This window comes from Bubalus bubalis, chromosome 1, assembly GCF_019923935.1.
Source record: "Bubalus bubalis isolate 160015118507 breed Murrah chromosome 1, NDDB_SH_1, whole genome shotgun sequence".
Taxonomy (NCBI): domain Eukaryota; kingdom Metazoa; phylum Chordata; class Mammalia; order Artiodactyla; family Bovidae; genus Bubalus; species Bubalus bubalis.
In genome coordinates this window covers 104486346-104507596 of record NC_059157.1, presented here as the reverse complement: position 1 = coordinate 104507596, position 21251 = coordinate 104486346, and the positions used below count along the sequence as shown (strand labels likewise).

Genomic DNA, 21251 nt, shown 5'->3' with positions numbered 1-21251 from the left:
TTAATTTTTTTGGACCATGAGATATACATTCTTTAAAAATAGCTTATTTTATTAAAATAAAATAATTTTTAAAATTTTATTTAAAATTGCCTATTTATGGAGGATTTCTTTTTTCTTGTCTAAATGGTTTTCTAGAATGCATTTTTTAAATTAAATAATACTAATGAAAGTAAAAGGAAAGAAAATATGCTCTAACCAGAGGTCCATTTTAACTTCCGAAGTTGGGCCAAAATTTTGTCCAAAGCTTAAATCTGCCTCTGAGGGATAAAGATTAGAAACACTGAGGTCTTTACAAAAAGATCAACGTCCAAAGGCCATTCCCAGTAGCTTAGGGATGAATTCCAGGGGTTCAGACCTGTTTTTGACAACATGCCCTGTCTATTCTTATATCCTTGGGGGCAAGTTAATTAATCTTTAAGCCTCAAGTTCCTTGGTTATATAATTAGAATAGTAATAGTAATTGCTTCCAAAAATTCTGATGAAGATTAAATGAGATAAAACATGTGAAGCATTTGGTCCAGTATCAGTCACATAGAAAGTGCTCCATAATGGTAGTTAAGAGTCTAAATTATTTTAGCATTGGCAGTATCTTTAGAATAAACACCTCACCTGGAGATGGCCATGATGAATACTTCACTGTGTTATTTCTGGCTTGTCTCTCAGTTTATATATGATGATTTTTTTATAACCACAACACATGTAATTATACTACCAGCATTTTGTTTTTTCAAGGTAATATTTATTGCACACTAACAGCATTCCAGGTGCTGTGGAAAGCATGTGAAGCATGTCATGTCATGTGATAATCCTTACTCCGGGCCCTATCAGTTACCATTATTAAACCCATTTTTCAGATGGTGGAACTGAAGCAGAGGACACATCAGCAGTTTGCCTACAATTACATAACTAGGTAATGATGGAGTCAGACCTTGAACAAGGCAGCTAGTACTAACGTCTAAGCTAAGAAAAGTTACAAATAAAAAACATTGTATACAAAATGTTTATCATAAACATTTTTTACCTTTTCACTGTAGATATTTTGTACATATACAAAAGTAGAAAGAACATCATGCTACTGCTGCTGCTAAGTCACTTCAGTCGTGTCCGACTCTGTGCGACCCCAAAGAACATCATAGTGAACCCTCATGAATTCCTCACTCAACTTCAACAATCACCTCATGGCAAATCTTCTTAGACATAGCTATGTTATAAAACTGGAAATAAGCTATATGCTCAACTCTAGGGAATTGGTTAAGTGCTTTATGATTTATCCATTAGATAGAATTTTTGAATCATTAAAATGTTTATGAAGAGCTTATAATAATGTGGACTATTTATGTTATATACTCAAGGATGGCATACATAATTACATAATTATACATATTATGTAATCACAACTATTTTTTAGTAATAAGTTATAGATCCTGGAAGACTGTATTTTTTCATCTTCCCCCTTTTCTGTTTTCCTAAATTGTATATCATGAGCACATTTTATTTTTAATGATAAAAAGTTATTTCTTTTATATTTAGAAAAATATATGTGTGTAAAGGGAGAGAGTTTATTTATCTGACTTCACTGTGGAAATGAGTTTATACAAACAGAGTATCCCACATAACAGATGCAATCTCTTCTTCATTATCAAAAGATATTTTCTTTTATTAAGTTTCAATATAGTATCTTAAATTGATACACACATTTAGCTTTCTTAGAATATATTTACCATAATTCATACTTTTATAAATGATTGAGGGTCATCATCACTAAACAACAATTTTGTTGTGTTTCTACTGATTGTGATGAGGATGTGGAAGTATAAAAATAATTCTGTATATTTGAATATTGTTTTGTGGTTTCCAAGCAGTTGCATGTGGTATTAACTATTTGGTCCTTAGTCTCTAAGATTATTTGTTTCTGTGCTTATTTACCCCCAGACTTCCATAATATTTTTAGTTCTCATGTCTCCTTTTTATAGTTTTTATTCCCCTTCTTTAGTGATTAAGTTTCTTCTTGTTGTGCCAGCCTCATCTTAATCTTCATTCCTTCTCTAATGTGCTACTTCTAATCTGCTTCAGATGGGGGGCGGGGGGAACTAACATCACTTAGGTTGCCCATAAAGTCCATGCATTTACTCATTCACTTGACAAATATGTAAATGAGTGCAGTACAGTGTGTACTCAGCAGTACACAGATAAACAAGACACAAATCCTGCCATCAGAAAAGTTTTAATCCAGCAGCAGGTCTGAGATACGTGCCTACTTCACTGGAAGCCATAGTAGAAAGTGATGTGCTCTCTGAAAGCAGTAGAGATTTAGCATTACTGCAGTTCAGAAAAGGGCTAACTGGGGGCTTTACAAGAAGAGGCGATGCTGAATTTGGGCCTTGAAAGGCAAGCAGGACTTGAGCAGACAGAAGAAAAGAACATTTCAGAAACCATGAGCAAAGCCTGGAAGAATCAAATGGCAATGACTCTGCAAAGGAGTAGTTGGGTTTAACTAGAGCATGGAGTGTGTGAAGGCGAGTAGTGGGCAATAAAGTGGTAAAAATAAATTGGGACCAGAAAGTGAAAGGACTTGATTACCAGGCCAGGAATTTGGACTTTATTCAGTAGACAATAGGGAGCTGTTGAAAGTTTTTAGTAGGAGAGTAACATCCTCAGAGCTGTGCCTCAGAAGATGAATCTGGCCACCGTGAGCAAGATGGATTGGACAAGGGAGAGACCAGAGGACACAGATCAGGTAGGAGACTATCTCAATAGTCCAGGAAGAGGCAGCGAGGGCCCTAACTAGGGCAGGGGCAGAGGGAACGAACGGAGCCGGCAAACATTGATGAGATGTGGCAGAAGAATTATATCCGTTATATTTGGGAGCAAGGGAGAGGAAGGCACCAAAGACATCATTTTACTATTGAGCCTAAGTGGGGCCATAAACAGAAGCAGAGGGCTAAGAACAGGAGCAGATTTGGAGCGGAAAGCATGAGTTTAATTTTAAACATAAAGCATGAAGGTGCTGACTGGGTAGCCGTGAAAGTTCAACTGGGCCTTTGGAGACAGGAGGCTACAGTGCAGCAGAGGGGCTGGGCTTGGAGATCAGGACTTTGCCTCAAAGACAAAGAGGACACAGTGGCAAGAGCAGAGTTTCTCCAAGAGATGTGAGGGATTTATGTGTGGTCTACTTGATTCCAGTTCTGGCTGCTTGCACGTCTTTTTCACTTTCTTTCTGTTCTTAACCATATTTGGAAAGTTGCATAAGTGGCTTGCAGATGTATGAATTATACATAAAAACATACAAAATATACTCTAAAGTAATGAAGCAATTTGGAATATGGCTATTTGAATCAATTTCACATTACCCACAGCCTTTATCTTCACGTATAGTATGTTCCTCTGTGACTTTAGAGCAGTCACTGCGCCTCTCTGGGTCTCAGATTCCTCATCAGTTAAATGAAGATGTTGATTAAGATCTGTGGTCAACGTAACTGGCTGCAAGCAGCCGAAACTGACATTATATAAGAATCACTTGGAGAAGGGAGGGGCAGAGACCAGGGCTCAGGGATCTGTATTCTTTAAATCTTCTAGGTGATTCTGGCATGCAGCCAGGGTTAGTAACCACTGGGCTACACATTCCAGCTCTTACATTCTAAAGTGTTCCCAGTCTTCAGACAAAATGGGTATTTTTTGCCACAATTCACAAGTAAGAAAACATATCCAAAATAACAAGTTTAGTGTCAAATTCCATCTATGGTAAAATATTCCCCCTCTCTTCTTTAAGTCAACAGTAAGATAGAAAACATACTTGAAAAGCACATAAGTTAGAAGATCCTGTGATGTTATACAATGTGAAAGGTAAGTGTGAAAGGGTAGATGGAAGGGGCAGAAAACTAGGGAAGATAAGGCATGTGCACACAAACAGGAGCGCTTCTCTGTGCACCTGGAGACTAGCCATGCACCTCAAACTCACTGGTGCCCAGGCTCTACACTTGATTTTAATGCTCCTGCTGCAGTTGTTGAGATTGCATGGATCAGCATTTCAGAAGCACCTGTGTAGACTCTTTTCGTCTGTCCGAGCTATTATAACAAAATGCCATAGACTAAAGGACTTATAAACAACAGAAATTTATTTCTCATAGTTCTGGAGACTACAAGTCTGAAATGAGGGCACCAACATGGTCGGGTGACGACCTTCTTCTGGGTGGCAAACTTCTCCTTTCCTGGCCCGAGGGGCTGGAAAGCTCTGTGGGGCCTCCTTTAGAATAGCACTGATCTCCTTCATGAAGGTTCCATCCTCATGACCTAATCACCTCCCAGAGGCCCCACCTCTAATATCACCATACTGAGAATTAGAAGCCCAAGATGGGGGAGCAGAGAGGGGCAAGACAGACATTTAGACCATAGGACAGACCCAGAACAGGTCTAGAGTGAAACTTTAAAAAAAAAATCTCTTGCAATTCCAGTGGGGGATGAAGCTTCTCCTTAATTAAAGGGCTCATCTTTAACACACCCTCTTTGCTTGGTTCACTTTTCTTCATGCATTTCATAGTTTGAACTTGAAGATAGCGCCATTATTTCAGCATTGTGTCAGTAATAAGAGGTACATTCTAAAGGCCCAGAATCTAGAACATGCTGTCCTGGGCCATGCAGATGAGAAGAAGGAGAGCACTAAGGTGTCAGTTCTTCTTTTACTTTCTCTATTCTTTCTCCCTTCCTCCTGAGGAAACAGTCTTCTGGACCTGACAGGTTGGACTGGAGAAACAGGTTGGAATTCAGGAAATCTGAAATTTTCCCACTTCCAGACTACTTTTGATATCCCATTTGCCCAGCTAGTATTTACTGAGGAGCTGCTCTAAGTAGGGCATTCTGCTGAGTCTTTATTTATATCAGAAATTAGCAACCAATTGTGATTTTTAATTGATTTCTGACTACTATCAAAATTCTAGAGCCAAGTGCAGAGGAGAACTAAGGATAATGATGATGCTGGTACGTTACATTCACGTGTATCTCAACAGTATTTTCACAGAAGTAGATTTGGTGCCTTCCCTCTCTACTAGGGAAATCCTTCTCTCCCCCTCACTTGTATCACCATGCAGCACCTTGCTTCTACTCCTCAGCCCCACAGTTATCCATTACTTTTCCCCAGTCAAACTGAGGCATCTTGACTATTTACACTCAGTTAGGTGGTCTGGTAGCCTCATTAAAATCATTTACTCTAAGGTGTGAATGAGGTTTAGACCTCTTAGAGAAATTTGTATTTTCAAATGAATCTCATTAGACAACCAGTTTTGTTTTCCTCCAGTTAATAATGACATGTGAAGAGAGAGAGTTTTGAGTAGGGCTCTCAGACACATTTATCTGCCCGCTGTGTCCCAACACACAAAGTTTTATTTACATGTGTAGGAAAGAATAACGGAGAAGGCAATGGCACCCCACTCCAGTACTCTTGCCTGGAAAATCCCATGGACGGAGGAGCCTGGTAGGCTGCAGTCCATGGGGTCGCTAAGAGTCGGCACGACTGAGCGACTTCACTTTCACTTTTCACTTTCATGCATTGGAGATGGAAATGGCAACCCACTCCAGTGTTCTTGCCTGGAGAGTCCCGGGGACGGGGGAGCCTGGTGGGCTGCCATCTATGGGGTCGCACAGAGTCGGACATGACTGAAGCGACTTAGCAGCAGCAGGAGAAAATAACATAGGGAATCAGCCCAACAGCCCTATGTATCTCTTCCACTGCTCCCCACACACATGCCCCCACCGCCTTCCCCCCCTCCCCCGCGCACACACACCTCCCCCCCCCCCGCACCCCGCCTCTCTTTTTCAGCTCTGCATGTTGCTCTAACTCTACTATCACATGACACCCCATGTATCAAACACCTACTGACCTCTACCATGCTGGACCCGCTGCCTGTTCCTAATCTGTTCCCCCTACAAATTCTGAGTCTTGGTTCCATTTTCTATTTATAATCTTATAACTGCTCTTTAAATTTTGTTCCCCTCATCCTGGAGATAGTTTAATAACACAGATGAAGCTTACTTAGCTTTGGAGTCAGATGCCACTTCCTAGGTGTTTGACCTTAAGTGAGGTATTTATCATCTCCAAACCTCTGTTTCCTCATATGTAAAATGGGCATATTGTGAGGATTAACTATGATATATAAATAGAATCAGGAACATTTGTTAATAGTGCAATACCTGTAGTTACTATTATTAATATTATTTATTATCTGCACTTCCCTCAACAACACTGATTCAGATTTCCTCTGCTGGTTCTGTCTTGGAGGAGCTAATCCTTGAGTGTGCTGGGCTGGTCAGAACCAGTTTCCTGCGCCTGACTTTTTTTGGCTACTTGACACACAAAGTTGATAATGATAGGGACCATATTTTCTGAACAAAAACAGGACATAGTTTTATAAATACAAGCATATTTGTGGAGATAATAAAAGGCAAGCTTTGAAACCAGGTCTGTTGCAGGAAATCAGAGACATGACTTCTTATACTGTGAATTTTATACTCTGAATGAAGATGAATTTGAGAGTCATGAGGGAGTGCTGAACATAATTAAGTGTCCCTTTGATAACCCATTGTATTCAAGAAAGCAAGGTCAGTAACACAGGGAAGAGTGGTCTACTCTTCAGGGAGGTGTTTTTCTGCCCCCAGAGAGAAAGCAAACGCTTTGAAGTCAGATCTGGGGTTACATCCAAATGCCACCACTTAAAATTCAATGACAAAGAGACACAAAAACTCCTATAATTAATCTGTTACTGGTGAGGAAACTGAGGCTCAGATAAATCAAATGTTTCAGCCCAAAAATTAATGATACCCATCTTGCAGACATATCATGAAGATTAGAAATTATATATAAAAACCTGATGTTTAGTCTAAATAAATGAATTTCCTGGAAATCTAGAGCCAGGTTTCTCTTCAAGATGAAAAAGAACTGAAATTTTGTCCACCTTCCACATATAACCAAGCTCTCAATTTAAAAACAAAAACAAAAAACTATTTAGCTACTATAGAACATGGAAATAATTTTCCACATTTACGTTTTGAACCCCGGTTAGGGTCTCAAAGAGTCAGACATCACTGAAGCAACTTAGCACGAATGCACATCGTTAAGTATATCCAGATAGACCGACTGGATATATAAACTATACTTTTTCAGTATCTATATCTAAAAAGAAAGCTTTCAAAGGATTTCTAGTGTTTTAGCAGTTTAAAGGTGTCTTTTGTTGTTATATAAGAGAAACACAGATGAAACCCAGGGAAACACAGTACTTTCTGGCTGTGTCATTTTTAAAAAGCCGTAAAAAGTGATCACTTAACATTTTATGGAAAGATACCCTGGCACTTAGAGAAACTTCACAAAAAAAGGATACTCTATATTTTGATATATTTAATGCCTAATTTCCAAGTAGAAATACTATTCTGGTCTAAATAAATCTTGAACATAGTAAATTGAAAATGTCTATGCTGAGGGTTTATTTCCTATTTCTAATGAATCAATAATTTTGACTTCATTGCATATGCCTCTTTAATTTATAGTGAATAAAACAATACTGATTTTTCAAAAATTAATACAGGATCTCAAGCTACCAAGTTTCTAAATGATGATCTTTCCAATGGCAAATGAAATAACATGCTGTCCGTGCAGTTAGTGATTTTAGGCAATTTGAACATCATGATAAAAGGAGGGGGAGGAGGGGAGATTACAAGCAGTGTTATAATTAAAGGTCTGTTGATTCTTCAGTTTAAATGCCATTGTTGAAAGATTTTTCACTCAGATGTCAAAGTCTGTGGCCAGCCAAAACTTGGCATGCTAGAACTCAGCCCAAGGAAACACTGCGTTCTACAGATTTAAAAACCAAAATCTGTTAAGAACAGAAATGTTGGTCTTGGGCTGATTTCTCATGAATCAGAACCAGAGAATAGCCAAATACCACCTCCTCTTTATGAAAGGAAGTAGTACAGGTGGATGTTAATGTGAAATATGTGTTCAGATGGAAAATTAAGGGAAATGATGGTTAGATCTCATCATACAGTGCACTGGGTTAAAGTTCTATGTAAATAAAACATGGTTCTTTGAGAGTTCTGAAACATTTGAGAAGCTTCTTCTAGCTCATCTTTCATGGATAATTAAATGGGGAGCAGAATTTACCTGTCTTCCAAGACTTTCATGTTTAGGTTCTGTTTCTCCAGTACTATCTCCTGTTACTACAAACACTTAAAGCAAGCTTGATTTGTTTAACTCACTGCCTAGAAATATATTTCAAACGCCAGGTTTCCTTTTCTTGAATTTGAAGCTTACACACCAATGACCTGTGAGCTGCATCAAATTAGCCTATAAAAATTTTTGTCCGTACAATACTTAAAAATAATTTGAGAGTTTGAGCCAACAGTTAAAGATCAAAAGGTCTCACCAAAAAGAAACCCAGATCTTTTCCAGATTCTAGGAAATATGGCGATCTTAAAATATTAGACCTGAATTTTTGCATGGGACAGATATCTGGATCTGAGTAATAACCGTTCCCTTCAGATAAGCCATGTCTTCTCCAGTTAGACAAAGTACCTGTCACCCCACATTTTATGCCACATCCACTTCACTCATTTGTTCTGTCACCCTGGATACCAGTGGCACTTGGCTTTTCTTTCTTTGCTTACAGTATAAGTATCGTTTCCTTGCTTTCTTTGCTTGTGGTATTAAGTTTTAAAGCTTTCCAATAAATGATAATATTGCAAAGGCTGTGTGCATACAGGTGCTTCTGAACAAAGCATTATTGAAAATGACAAAATTGGAGTGCAACCAAATTATCCAAAAATAGAGAAATGCTTTGAATTATGTTGATATAGCCATATAATGAAATACTATACAGGGCTTAAAAATATATGTCTTGAAAGAAGGAAGTTTACAATGTATATGACACCTATTTTCTAGGAGAAAAAATATTTATACACATAGGGAAAAAGCTGAACTGATGTCTTAGAGCTGGCTTTAAAAATGTATACATGTGTAAAGAAATGTATACAAATAAGTTAATAAATAAGCTTCAAGAGTATCTTTTGTAGATCCCCTTCCATGTGATTTCTTTATTCCATTTTTAACTCATCAGTTAGAACATATCCTGAAGCTGTTTTTCAACTCTCTGTCTGAAGCTGATTATTCTTCTTGCCTTTATTCTTTAGAGGATACAATTAAGAATAAGATTTTCAAAGTTCTTTTAAATACTTGAGAGGCTCTTCCTGCTTGCCCACACACTAGACTACCACCATGGCAAAGCAATGCATTGACCTGGAATTGGCTTGTTCTTCTAAAGCACCCTTTGCTGATACCAAAAATTATTCAAAACATTTTGAAAGCATTTTGGAACAGAAAATTTTCACATAAATATGTACTTTGTAATATGAACACAAAAACTCGTGCATCAACTTGTGCCAACTATAGGAGGCAAAACTCACAGGTAAAAGCCATTTAAGCATTTATGGAAACTATTCTGATCCCAGCACTTAGCACAATGCCTGGCAGATAGGAAAGTATTCGTTAAATAAAATGTGAATAAATTTGCACTCCCATCAAAAAGCAACTGACTTGAGCATCAAAAATTAGTCATCTTTTAAATAAAGATCAAACAACAAAATCTGAACTTTACTCATAAAGCTTCCAGATGTAGGTTGGGTGCTTCAGAGTCAATAATGCCATAAATTTTTCCCAGAAAAAGAAATAGTTTGTTTATGTATGTGGTTGAGTACATATACAAGTTTAGGCATAGAGTAAAAAAAGGGATAAGAGGTGGTCCTTTCAAAGATGAGTTTAGTGATAAAGAAAGACTCCAGCTCTTAAATATGCCTCTTCCTCCAGGCAGCGCTAGCTCCACCATTACTGATTTGACTGTTTTGACCATCTGTCTCCACTTCTCTAGATCACTTTCCCTTTGAGCTTTGTAACACCTGTTTTCATGAGTCTCCTGTTCATCAGAGTGCTCCTTCTTGCCCCTTCATCCATTCTCCTTTCTTCTGCCCATAAAATTTACATTTGCCTTCCTTTCTTCCCTCACTGAATTCTTGAAGTTTGTGAGCAGTTTTAGCTTCAATCAGACATTCCTATTGCCTCCCTGAAGATCTGAGTATCTCATCCTGGCTTGTGGGCTCTGCTACCACAGATATAGGTTTCCAGCTGCCAAATATACATTCCCACCTGAATGTGCCATCCAGCGTCTCAAACTCCTGCTGCTATCCTTCAAGTATTCTAGAAGCTAGTCATATCAGCCACAAAAACAGTTTGTGCTTTCCTATCCCCATGCTTTTATTCATTCTGTGCCCCTGGCCTAAACTCTAACAGTTGAAACTTTTCCCGTATTCCAGGGTCCATCTCAAACACTGCCTTCCTAGAATAACTTTTTCCCAGCATCCATCATCAAATGATATTTCCCAAGCCACTGAGCCTATGGGATTTTGTCATCAACCCTTTATGATAATGATCTTATTTTGCATTGTATTTTAGTTATGTGGTGTTTATTTTCTCACATATTCTAAACATTAGGTTTGTGGCTTCTTACTCATTTATGTAGCTATGTTCTAGAGCAGAGTCTTTTGCTCATAACAAGTGCTCCTTAAATATATGTTGAGTTAAACTGAGTTTATGGATCAGTGGTTGTATGTGTTTTAGGGTTTGACAGACCCAGAAAGTGCCCCCTAACCAAAGTGTTTCCCTTACTTTCCAAGCCATAATATCTTGCTTTGGAGACTTTCTTTCTACAAATGGGAATATTCCACTAAGTTGCATCCTTTTTGTTCCCGAGCAAGTAAACTATTGACTAGTAAATAGTTAAATTGCTCCACTTTCTAAGATGTACTCATTGTCTCCTGAGAGGGAGCAAGTCTTGCAAGGATAGGCAGAGGTCAAGTTGTTCTCAAGGTAGTAACAAATAGGAAGATGTACCTGAGAGAGGTAGGGTAGTGGAGAGGAGCTTGGGCGATGCCACTTTCTAGTTGTATGCCTTATTTTCTCATCTAGATGTTATCTCACCTAATGTTATCTAGATGATAACACTTTCTACCTTACAGAGGTTATGAGTCTAAGTAAATAGTAATAAACAGTAAATAATAAATACTAAATACTAGAGTACTTGGAATAATATCTGGTATACTGTAATTGCTACATGTTGGCTATTAAGTATTCACTTACATGGCATATAGAGTATATATAGCCATATGTATATGAAGCATATATATATATATACTTGATACATAATATTAATACATATACATTTAACAATTATTATAGCTGTTATAATTGTTATGTCACCCCATGAACCTGATGTCACATCCCAAAGAAACTTCTGGATAGCCAGAGACCTTCTGGGAATGGAGCATGTAAAAGAAAATAGAACAGGCATTGTCAGACAGACCAATGTGTGACACATAGCACTGTACTCTGCTAAGTCACTTCAGTCATGTCCAACTCTTTGCGACCCCATGAACTGTAGCCTGCCAGGCTCCTCTGTCAGTGGGATTTTCCAGGCAAGAGTACTGGAGTGGGTTGCCATTTCTTTCTCCAGGGGATCTTCCTGACCCAGGGATCGAACCCAGGTCTCTTATGTCTCCTGCATTGCAGACAAGTTCTTTACCACTAGCAATACCTTGGAAGCTTCAACACACAGTACTGCCACCTCTCAACCTTGCACCTTAAGGAATTTATTTAAACTCGCTGAGCCTCAGCTTCTTCATCAACATAACCAGAATGCCTACTTTTACATTTTCGTTGAGGATTAAGTGAGCTTTTGTTCTCCCTAGTGATTTTAAATGGAGAAGGAAATGACAACCCACTCCTGTACTCTTGCCTGGAAAATCCCATGGACGGAGGAGCCTGGTAGGCTACAGTCCATGGGGTTCTCAAAGAGTCGGACACGACTGAGAGACTTCACTTTCACTTTTCATTCTCATGCATTGGAGAAGGAAATGGCAACCCACTCCAGTATTATTGCCTGGAGAATCCCGGGGATGGAGGAGCCTGGTGGGCTGCCGTCTATGGGGTCGCACAGAGTCGGACACGACTGACGTGACTTAGCAGCAGCAGCGATTTTAAAATTGGATCTCATTCTTTTGGTGATTCCTATCCTTTTCCTAAACTTCACAGTTGTTTTCTTGACAAATTAGAGTCTAGACTTTTTGTTTTGAACCAAACTTGAAAGAAATGGGTGGCATTGTTCAAAAAAAAAAAAAAAAAAAAAACTGGTGGCAGTACTGGCTAATAATTTCAAATTATCAATAATTTAATGCAGTAGTAAAATGGTAAAATATGCATCAATTAATATGCACCAAGCCTGATAGACAACAAATACTTATCAAACTGTGGCTAAATCCTTAATCTAGAACAAACTTACCAGTCAGACCAAGTTTGTTTTTTTTTTTAATGAAATATGTTCTATCTATGGAAATAATTAACTGTACTAATTCACAGGTCTTACAATTGGTCATTTTTTTAAGCACAAGAATTTTTACTGAAAACAGAAAGTCCTTTCTATGTAGTCCTGTTAGGAAGGGTTTTTTTGTTTTTTTTTTTTTTTTTGGCGGGGGCAGAGGGGAACAAAGGAAGAAAAACGGTCTTGCAAATATCTACAAACTCCCGGATATTAGGATCTGAAAGAGAAAGAAGCTTGGAATGCACCTTCTCACATTTAGTCCTGTAGTTGTTGTGCTGTGATGTGGCACTTAATGCTCTAGGGGACCTCGAGCATTACAAATGCAACCAAAAGTCTCATAAAAAAACGAGCCTCTTAACAGTATGTGAGCTGGTCTGCAATGGCCTCAGGAAATCCCCCCAGCTATTCACGTCCTTTTTATCCACTACATTCTCTGACTCAAAGGGAAACCTCACTTCACCTCCTTGACCAGAATTGAGCAGACATTGATTTGGTTACCCGGCGCTTTGCTTATTCATTTATTAGTCTTCATCATTTGTATTCCACTAGAACAAAAGAATATATCTCTTCTTTGCATTAATTTAAGTTTAAGGATATGCACATGTGAGTTTGTGAGAGAGTGCGTGTTTATGTTTTTGTAACTTTGTGGGTAGCTTGCTTTAATTTAATCTATCTAGAGTCTAAACTGGAGTATGTACTCACCGTCCCCTTCATTGTGCAGAGTGATTCTGCTTGACATCTTAGCTGAATTCCTATAAATGTTGCAGGTAAAGTGAGCTTTTTAAAAGAGAATCATGTTTTTCTATTCACTTCTATAATTAGTCAGGTTAAGTGTCACATGGGAAAAAAAAATGTCCCAATCCATAATTAAAAAAAAAAAATTAAGAATCACAACTTTCACCTCAGTGAAAACGATACCTTTATCTATGGGCACTTTATGTGGTTTAATTGCCCCCAAGAAAAACCAATAAGAAGTGAATCCAATTAAAAAGCAGATATTTTGGAAGCAAATGCTATGTATAAATGTCTGTACTGGAGACAATAGGAAATTCATAGAAGTATAAGTCAGGGTTTATCCTCAACAAGCATATAGTCTAATTAAGGATGTACAACAGAAAAGATGGGGTTATATATCAAAATTAAAGGTTTAAATAACCATTTTAGGTATTTAGATATATTTGTTACACAATTACATTAATTATTTACAGTAAAATATACCAGGTAATTTCCGTTCCATTGGAAAGACTCATTGATTCAGTACCATATACTCTTAAAGCTACTGAAAGGCAACAACCCGTGACCACTTCATCTTAACTCGACTCATAGGTTAATTTAAACAAAGGTTAGGCAATTCAAGCAATAATAATTTGCCAATAAATTGGCAAAATATATGTTCCTGTCCTTTTAAATGTTGAGCACTCAGTAACTAAGCTACAGATTTTTCTTCAGGAATACTTGTTGAACTGATAGACATTTCTAGGTAGATGTTTGATGTAAATTAACTGAGAAATGGGCTTCCCTGGTAGCTCAGCTGGTAAAGAATCCACCTGCAATGCAGGAGACCCCGGTTTGCCTTTGAAGATATTTTCACTCCTCAATACCAGCTTTTGATGCCATGTTTTCTTTTCTTTTTCTGCTTTATAGCCCTGAATTTGTTCTTAGGGAATATGTTCAGGGTAGAATTGGCCAGAACAGAGCCATAATAAATTTTGCAGCAACGTCTATGATCAGTTGATCATAATCAACCCAAAGATCATGTAGGAACTTAAAGGAAGTAACATCCTTGGTAACCACCTTAGCTCTAACCTGACAAAGAAATTAGTGTAAGTTCAAGAGAAAACCATGGTGGTATATACACCTTAAATGTCTGGAAGTATGCAGACTACCATACACGGTGTTTCCATATATACCTTTACTCTTCGGTTGAAGTGTAAATAATCACATCAATAATGCCAAGCAAATGGGATCTTTAGCTTACAAATCATTTGGAATATATTATACTTTTTGCTCTTCAACTTGTGATCTCAACAACTTATGAGATTATGAAGTCACATATCCACATTTTACAAGTGAAAAATCTATGAAGCTTAAAAGGGTAGATGACTTGCTTAAGGACACAGAGCTCTTACAAGGTGCAGATGCTTCCCCCGATGCACACGATGTGACTGGTTCAGAGGAAGCTGCAACCCAAAAGCAGCCCTTTTCCACACCACAACAATCCTGCAAGGCACCAGGCACCAAAGAGTTGCCAAAATGTGACACATAGACTTTAATCATGAGAGACTGGAAGAGCCCTTGGTCCAAAAGGCATAATTGCTATGATTTCATGCAAGAAGGAAAACTGATGGTTAGCTATCTTTTACAACATATATGTGCCCCGCCTTTATAGAGCATTGGCCATTACTGTGAATTTTCATTACTATGAGATTGGATAAAGTCCTGATGATTTTCCATAAAAATTATGATTCTGTCTAACCCATTGAGAGATATTTTTGGGCTCCTTAAGAGCTTGGATTTCAATATCTGAAAAACTCTCAATCTGGACAACCCTTTCCACCTACTAGGATTTATGTCTTCTCCATTGAAAAATCTGAGAATATAGTCAGTTGTCTTTGGGCTGGCTTCCTGGAGCTTCTTGCTTAGTTAATATGGCATGGAAATGAAAGCAATCATGGGCCACTTTACTAAAACTGACTGGTGCTGGGAATTTATAAAGAAGTATGACTCTGAATCTCACAAGCCACAGGCTTTCATTGGCACTATAGCATTCAAAACTGCCACTACATTTTGCTACTTGATGAACAGAAAGGTGGAGTTTTCGAATCAAAAGATTCAGCACCTGGTTCTAGAAGCTAAAAATGTCAGTGGGTTCTCCATTCATTATCACATCCTTTAAAACTCTACAGACTTACAGGCTTCATTTTGGCTTGGAGAATTAGACCTAACATTTGAGCTTCTTGAATTCTTTTTTACTAATATTACTTAGTTAATGTGATTATTAAGGGGATATCCCCCACACTTTGGTTCCAGGACACTTGCAGTTCAAATAGATATTTATTCCGTAATAATAATGCTGCAGTTATATTCCTGGGACATGAACCCCTGGAGAGGGGAAGAGCAACTCACTCCAGTATTCTTGTCTGAAGAATCCCCTGGACAGATGAGCCTGGTGGGCTACAGTCCATGGGGTCACAGTCAGACACAACTGAGGGACTAACACTTTTATAAAGCATATAGTGTTTTCATATTCATGATCTGTTTATCCTTTTGCATAGAGAGGGCAATAATATTGTCATTCCCTTTTTGTACTTGATGAGATAAACTAAGAACACGATCTAAGGTCATATAGTGGGCACATGACAGAGCCACAATTAAATCCACCCTGATGAACAGGTGATATCACTCATAGCCCAAGAGGTTTTTCACTATACTTGCCAGACCTCACAGATTTGTCCTATGGTTCTTAAATGGATTTTAGAATTATCTAAAGGGCTTCTTGGGCTTCCTTGGTGGCTAAGCTGGTAAAGAATCTGCCTCAGTGCAGGAGACTTGGGTTTGATCCCTGGGTTGGGAAGATCCCTTGGAGAAGGGCACAGCTGCCGACTCCAGTACTCTGGCCAAGAGAATTCCATAGACTGTATAGTCCATGAGATCACAAAGAGTCAGACACAACTGAGCAACTTTCACTTTCAAAGGGCACTCATATATTCATAGGCATTCAGATATTCACCTCAGAGTATCTGGTTCACTAGGTCTAGAGTAGGATGCAGGAATTTATTTTTCTAAGAAGTTTCTAGGTAATGCTGATGCTGCCAAGAACCAGTCTTTCAGGAGCACTGTCCTACAGATTGTGCATGTATCTGAGTGGCCATGATATATATAGGCAAGACAGTCCTAAAAAGGAAGTTAGTTTTGCATCATGTTGCCTTACGCTGCTGCTTTTCTCCCTTTCTGACCTCCACAAGGTAAAAGTGAAACAAATGTGGGATGTGGGGCTAGTAAGGGAGCACCTCACTGTTTAGAGAAAATTTAGGTCTCCTGGTCTCCAAGAATCACACAGCAAAACCCTTCATTTTGCTTTTAACTAAAACCTACTGTTGAGTGTGGTAGATTAACTTGGTGCTGAGTACCAACCCACCACTGAAGAACTGTTTGTTGTAAGACTAAACATAGGCAAACATGATTAGATGGATCCATAGGCAACTCATCTGTTAACCAAGATGTCCATTAAGATAGATTTCTCCATGTCAGCTTAGGAGGAAGTTCTTAGAGGAAAGAGGGAGAAATCCATTCTTGACCTATTCTAGTCAATATTTTTCTGAAGACTGGTAAGAAGTCTTGTATCACAAGCTCAGTTTGAACCAACAGGTAATATATCTACTTTTTTTTTTTTAAAAAAAAAAAGCTAAGAAATATTTTAGCTGTTTAAACTGATGTCCAGATAGAGGTAGCTGGTGGTAGAGCTGGTTCCCCGGGAGCTCTTAGGGAAGAATCCGTTTCCTGACCTTTTCTAGCTTCCGAAGGCCATCTGCACTCCTTGGCTTATGACCCCTTCCACAAATAACTCCAACCTCTTGTTTCTGTCATCACATCTCTTACTTTTAGCTCCGACCCACCTGTCTCTGTCTTATAGGAACACTGGTAATTACATTTAGCTCACATCCATTAAGACTGCTTTGCTCTATAAGGTACCATTTGTAGGTTCTGGGGTAAGAATGTGGATATCTTTCTCAGGGTCATTATTTGGCCTATCACAGTCCTGTTGTGGCATGGCTATCAGACTACAGTTGAAATGTAGATTCCCTTTCTCAGCACCAGAATTTAACAGGCTCTTTAATAAAAAAAATATACGTGCAAAAGGAGTATGGCCAGGGCTAGGAAAGGCAAGAGTGTGACAGCCCTCTTGCCCAGTGTGACTGAGAAGGGCATGGGACCAGGAAACAGACAAAACTGGGTTCTAGTACTTATCAGATAAAATAAGCCACTTAGCTTTCCTCTGTAAACTGAAAGAACCAGAGAATCTCCTACTCACCTAGGTCTAAGATCCTATGCTTTTATAAAATCAATCAGGCTGTTTCTCGATGACATTTTAAATTTAAAACCAAGAGTTTGTTTACTATCTCTAATATTGAGTATAAATATTGTCAAGTTTTCTTTTGAATTTAAAAACTCACCTAAATGTAGAACGTGTTATCCAAGGACTTCTTACTGAAAAAAAATAGTGCTTACTCTATAAAAATCTCTAGTACTACAAGTGTTTCTCCCTTACTAATTCTTAAATATCCCATCCAATAATACTACTTTAGTCTAAGCATCAAATCACTAGGCTTACACCAATAAGTATAACCCTGTTACATATTGGAAACTTAAGGCACATAGAAAATAAATTGCAATTGCATATGAAGAACTACAAGTGTTAACAATTGTTGCCTCCAGCTTGTCTGAGATATCATCTGCCAACATGGCCAGTTGTGATACCAGACAATACATTAAATACGGCAAGTAGAGTGTAAAGACCTCATCCTGAAGATCTCAGTCTCAAGGCATGAGTAACAAAGTAGAGGACAGTCACTGAATGACAGCTGTCCATTATTACAGGAGTTGAAGAGGTGGGAAAGGGCTTGGGTTTTATTCTTTTTTTTTTTAATTTGTCTTGTTCTCCGATAAGGACATGGAAGTTGACCACTGATTCTCAAAAGGAAACATAGCTAGTTTGATACAGATCTCTCTACAGTATTAGAGTCATCCCACAAACACCAGTTTCAAATGATGATTTACAGAGGACCACAAAGAATAATTTGGAGGAAGTTTATAGGAAGGGAAGCTTTGAGAGCTGAACCAGAAAAGGTGCTTGAAAATCAATCAAATTATGGCATACATTGAATTATGGCATTTATTATTATGTGCAGAGTATGCATGGAATTGTGAACTAAAAGCTGAGGAAGCAAAGGTCTAGAAACTGTCATGCATAGTAAATAAATTAACCCTTTATTCTCTTTCTGTGTTCCTTATATTTGGTGATTTGTTCATACAAATGTACACTGAAAAGGACTAAAAAACCTTTCTCTGCAGTGGAAGCATTTAACTATTTGTGCACATGATTAAATGGATGCCTGTAGGAGATTTTCTTTGGTATCACGTAGACACAACCAGTATTTCAAAGGCCAAGAATTCTTTGGGTAAAGGAGATGGGTGGTGTCTGTTTATGACTGTCAAACTTTTCGAAGCTTATTGAATTGGGAAGCTTTTTCTGTTTCTTCTATAATTTGAAGATTATTCTAGTAATATGTTTGGTGGAAAAAAAATGTTGCTAAATAAGTCAGGATCTAATAACTGGATTAACGACTGTTCTAAAACCTATGAGTTCAGTATACTGTGTCATTTAGGTGTCATTTAGGTCCTAGTCTTACTTTCTACTTTAAAATATTAGTTTTCATTGCTATTTTTTATGCTGGAAACTACATAGTATAAGGAAATCAGCTTATCATGAGCAGGTCATCAGTTCTTGAAATATCTGCCCATGATAAAAAAAAAAATGATTGGAATCCTGTCACCAAGGAAATGGTTTAAAAATCTGTTTATTTCAGTGCCAAATGAAAATCTCAGCTTCAACTAGTTATCTGTATTTTGCAACGACTTTAATTCTTTTGCCCATTCATTCATTACATGGCTACTATGTATTAATCATTTAGAAAAAAGAACACCCTAGATGATTATACAAACCTTAAATACAACTATATGTTTGTGTGTGTTCCTATGCTTTTTTAAAGAGCACATTTGTGACAGGAAGTGAAGAATGGCATAGTCAGGGAAAAATTAAAGAGACACGATGTAATTATCCGAACTGGAATTAAGCCAATTAATAACCCGTGTGCTAACACTACCCTCAAAGTGCTGAAAATGCCGTCAGATATTTAAATGCCCTGGGTGGTCATAGCCAGCAATGTTCACCTCATCTGCTTCCAACACCATCCAGAGACATGGCTGACCCTGGCTTCTGAGGAAGGGCTGCCACCTGAAGCAAGCTGCAGAGGAGTTACAGGTTGCACAATCTGAGCGCAAGGTTCGCTCAAGAGCTTGTGCATAGATTTTCACTTATTTTCTAATGAAATCAATACACTGGTATTTTATGCATCTGTTCATTTATTCAACACATATTTACTGAATACCTTCCGTGTGCCAGCCCAGCATCATGGCTGAGGATGCAGGCTTTAAAGTCAGATTGCCTGGGTTTCATCTCCAACTCCACACTTGCTAGCTGTGTGCTCTTGAGCAAGTCACCTAACTCTTCTATGCCTTGATTTTCTTTTCTATGAAGTGAGGATTGGTAATTCACAGGGCACTAAAGTTTGATGAAAATAAGTACTTAACAGAATGCTTATCACAAATCAAGCGCTCGGTGATATATTGAATATTATTGTTGTTGTTATTATTATTATTAACCAGGAAATATGCCAAAGTCTGGAGACAAGAAGATCATATACCCCTCAGAGAATCCTTGAATTTTACATTCCAGAATTTAGGGCCCTAAACTTTACTCTGTTGAATAGAAATCTGTGTATTAGATCCTTGATGTACTATGTGTCTTGAACTTGCATGCTTTGACTGTTACACACTCAGCACATCTATAGTATGTAGTTTTGTTTTTTCACACCCTGATTGTCTGCCTACCTCAATAAAAACTACCATGTAATTAATGACCATGGGCTCTATCTGTGTTAACTCATGTCATCCTCAAAATAACTTTATGAGATGGATATCACCACCTTATACAGGTAGGGAAACTGAGCCTCTGAGAGCAGCTGTGACTTTTGCACTGTTATAATGGTCCATTTGAGGCTAAAGCTCATTTCCCTTTCACACAGATCACCCAGAACACATTCACTAAGGACTGCACTGTCTTCCCTGGGTTCTTGCCTACCTGATGCTGTGAGACCTACCTGCAGGAGGCCCTGCCGGTGTCAAAATCACTGATTCCTCTTTCCCCTGAATCAACTGATGATGGAGAGTGTGTTTTAGACATGCCGCAGCAGCCATTGTTAAAGAGGTTGGCATGCAAATAAACTAAATTACTCTGGCCATGACTTCTCTCAGATTACTTGCCTACGACTGGGCTTCTAGGTGCCTGACATTTCTTTCAGTTTTCTTCTTTTGCCCTAAGTAGCAATGTCGTTGCTGAAGCATGACTGAGAGTTTTTGCTTTTATGTACACCACCATTCTTGTTTTAGGACAAGAGATTTAATCTCTCCTGTAACATCTGATGGCACTGTTCTCTTCATAAGCACCTCTTCCCCCTTAAAAAAATTTTTACCTTCAATTATCTGCTGTAAGAGGGAGATTCTTCTTGAATATGATCATGTGTGTCCTAAAAAGATACCATCAATTACGTGGGTAGATGATACAGTGTCCCCTTTCTAATTTAGTAACTCGTTTCAATTGAAATATATAGGAAGAGTTGCCTATAGCACATCTTCCAGGTAACAAATCTCATCCGTGACTGAAAATGACGCTGTAAGCTGAAAGACAACCACTTTCACCCACAGTGTGCCTATATTTTAAAAATGAGCTGTATGAAAGAACCACATCTTTTTACCTGGTGATGTGTAGCAGATGAAATTCACAAAGAGAATTGCAAACTCTGGGAGAGGTCTTTGTAGATCGATCCACTGGTCTTCACCAGCTTGGAGTGTGGCACCAGCTATACCTTGCTGAGATCGGGCCTGTACAATGTTATATTTTTCTGCTTTTCTCTGAGAACGAATTAAGCACTTAAATCCCTAGAATTCCAGTTAACTACTTAGACGTTTTTAAAAATTAGAGGTCTGGGCACTAACTATATAGAT

At 38.2% G+C, this 21251-nt stretch overlaps 1 protein-coding gene across 26 annotated transcripts in view; it reads left to right on the top strand.

Annotated features, from left to right (window-relative positions):
* ZBTB20 (zinc finger and BTB domain containing 20) overlaps nucleotides 1–21251 on the top strand; it is an 869399-nt gene that overhangs the window by 691485 nt on the left and 156663 nt on the right. For 7 of the 26 annotated variants that reach the window (XM_045166585.1, XM_045166637.1, XM_045166515.1 and 4 more), the window contains one exon: nucleotides 855–910. The exons of the other annotated variants lie outside the window; for them this stretch is intronic. The gene's annotated coding sequence lies outside the window, so the exon portion shown is untranslated. The remainder of the gene's footprint in view (nucleotides 1–854; nucleotides 911–21251) is intronic. 26 annotated transcript variants of the gene reach the window in all.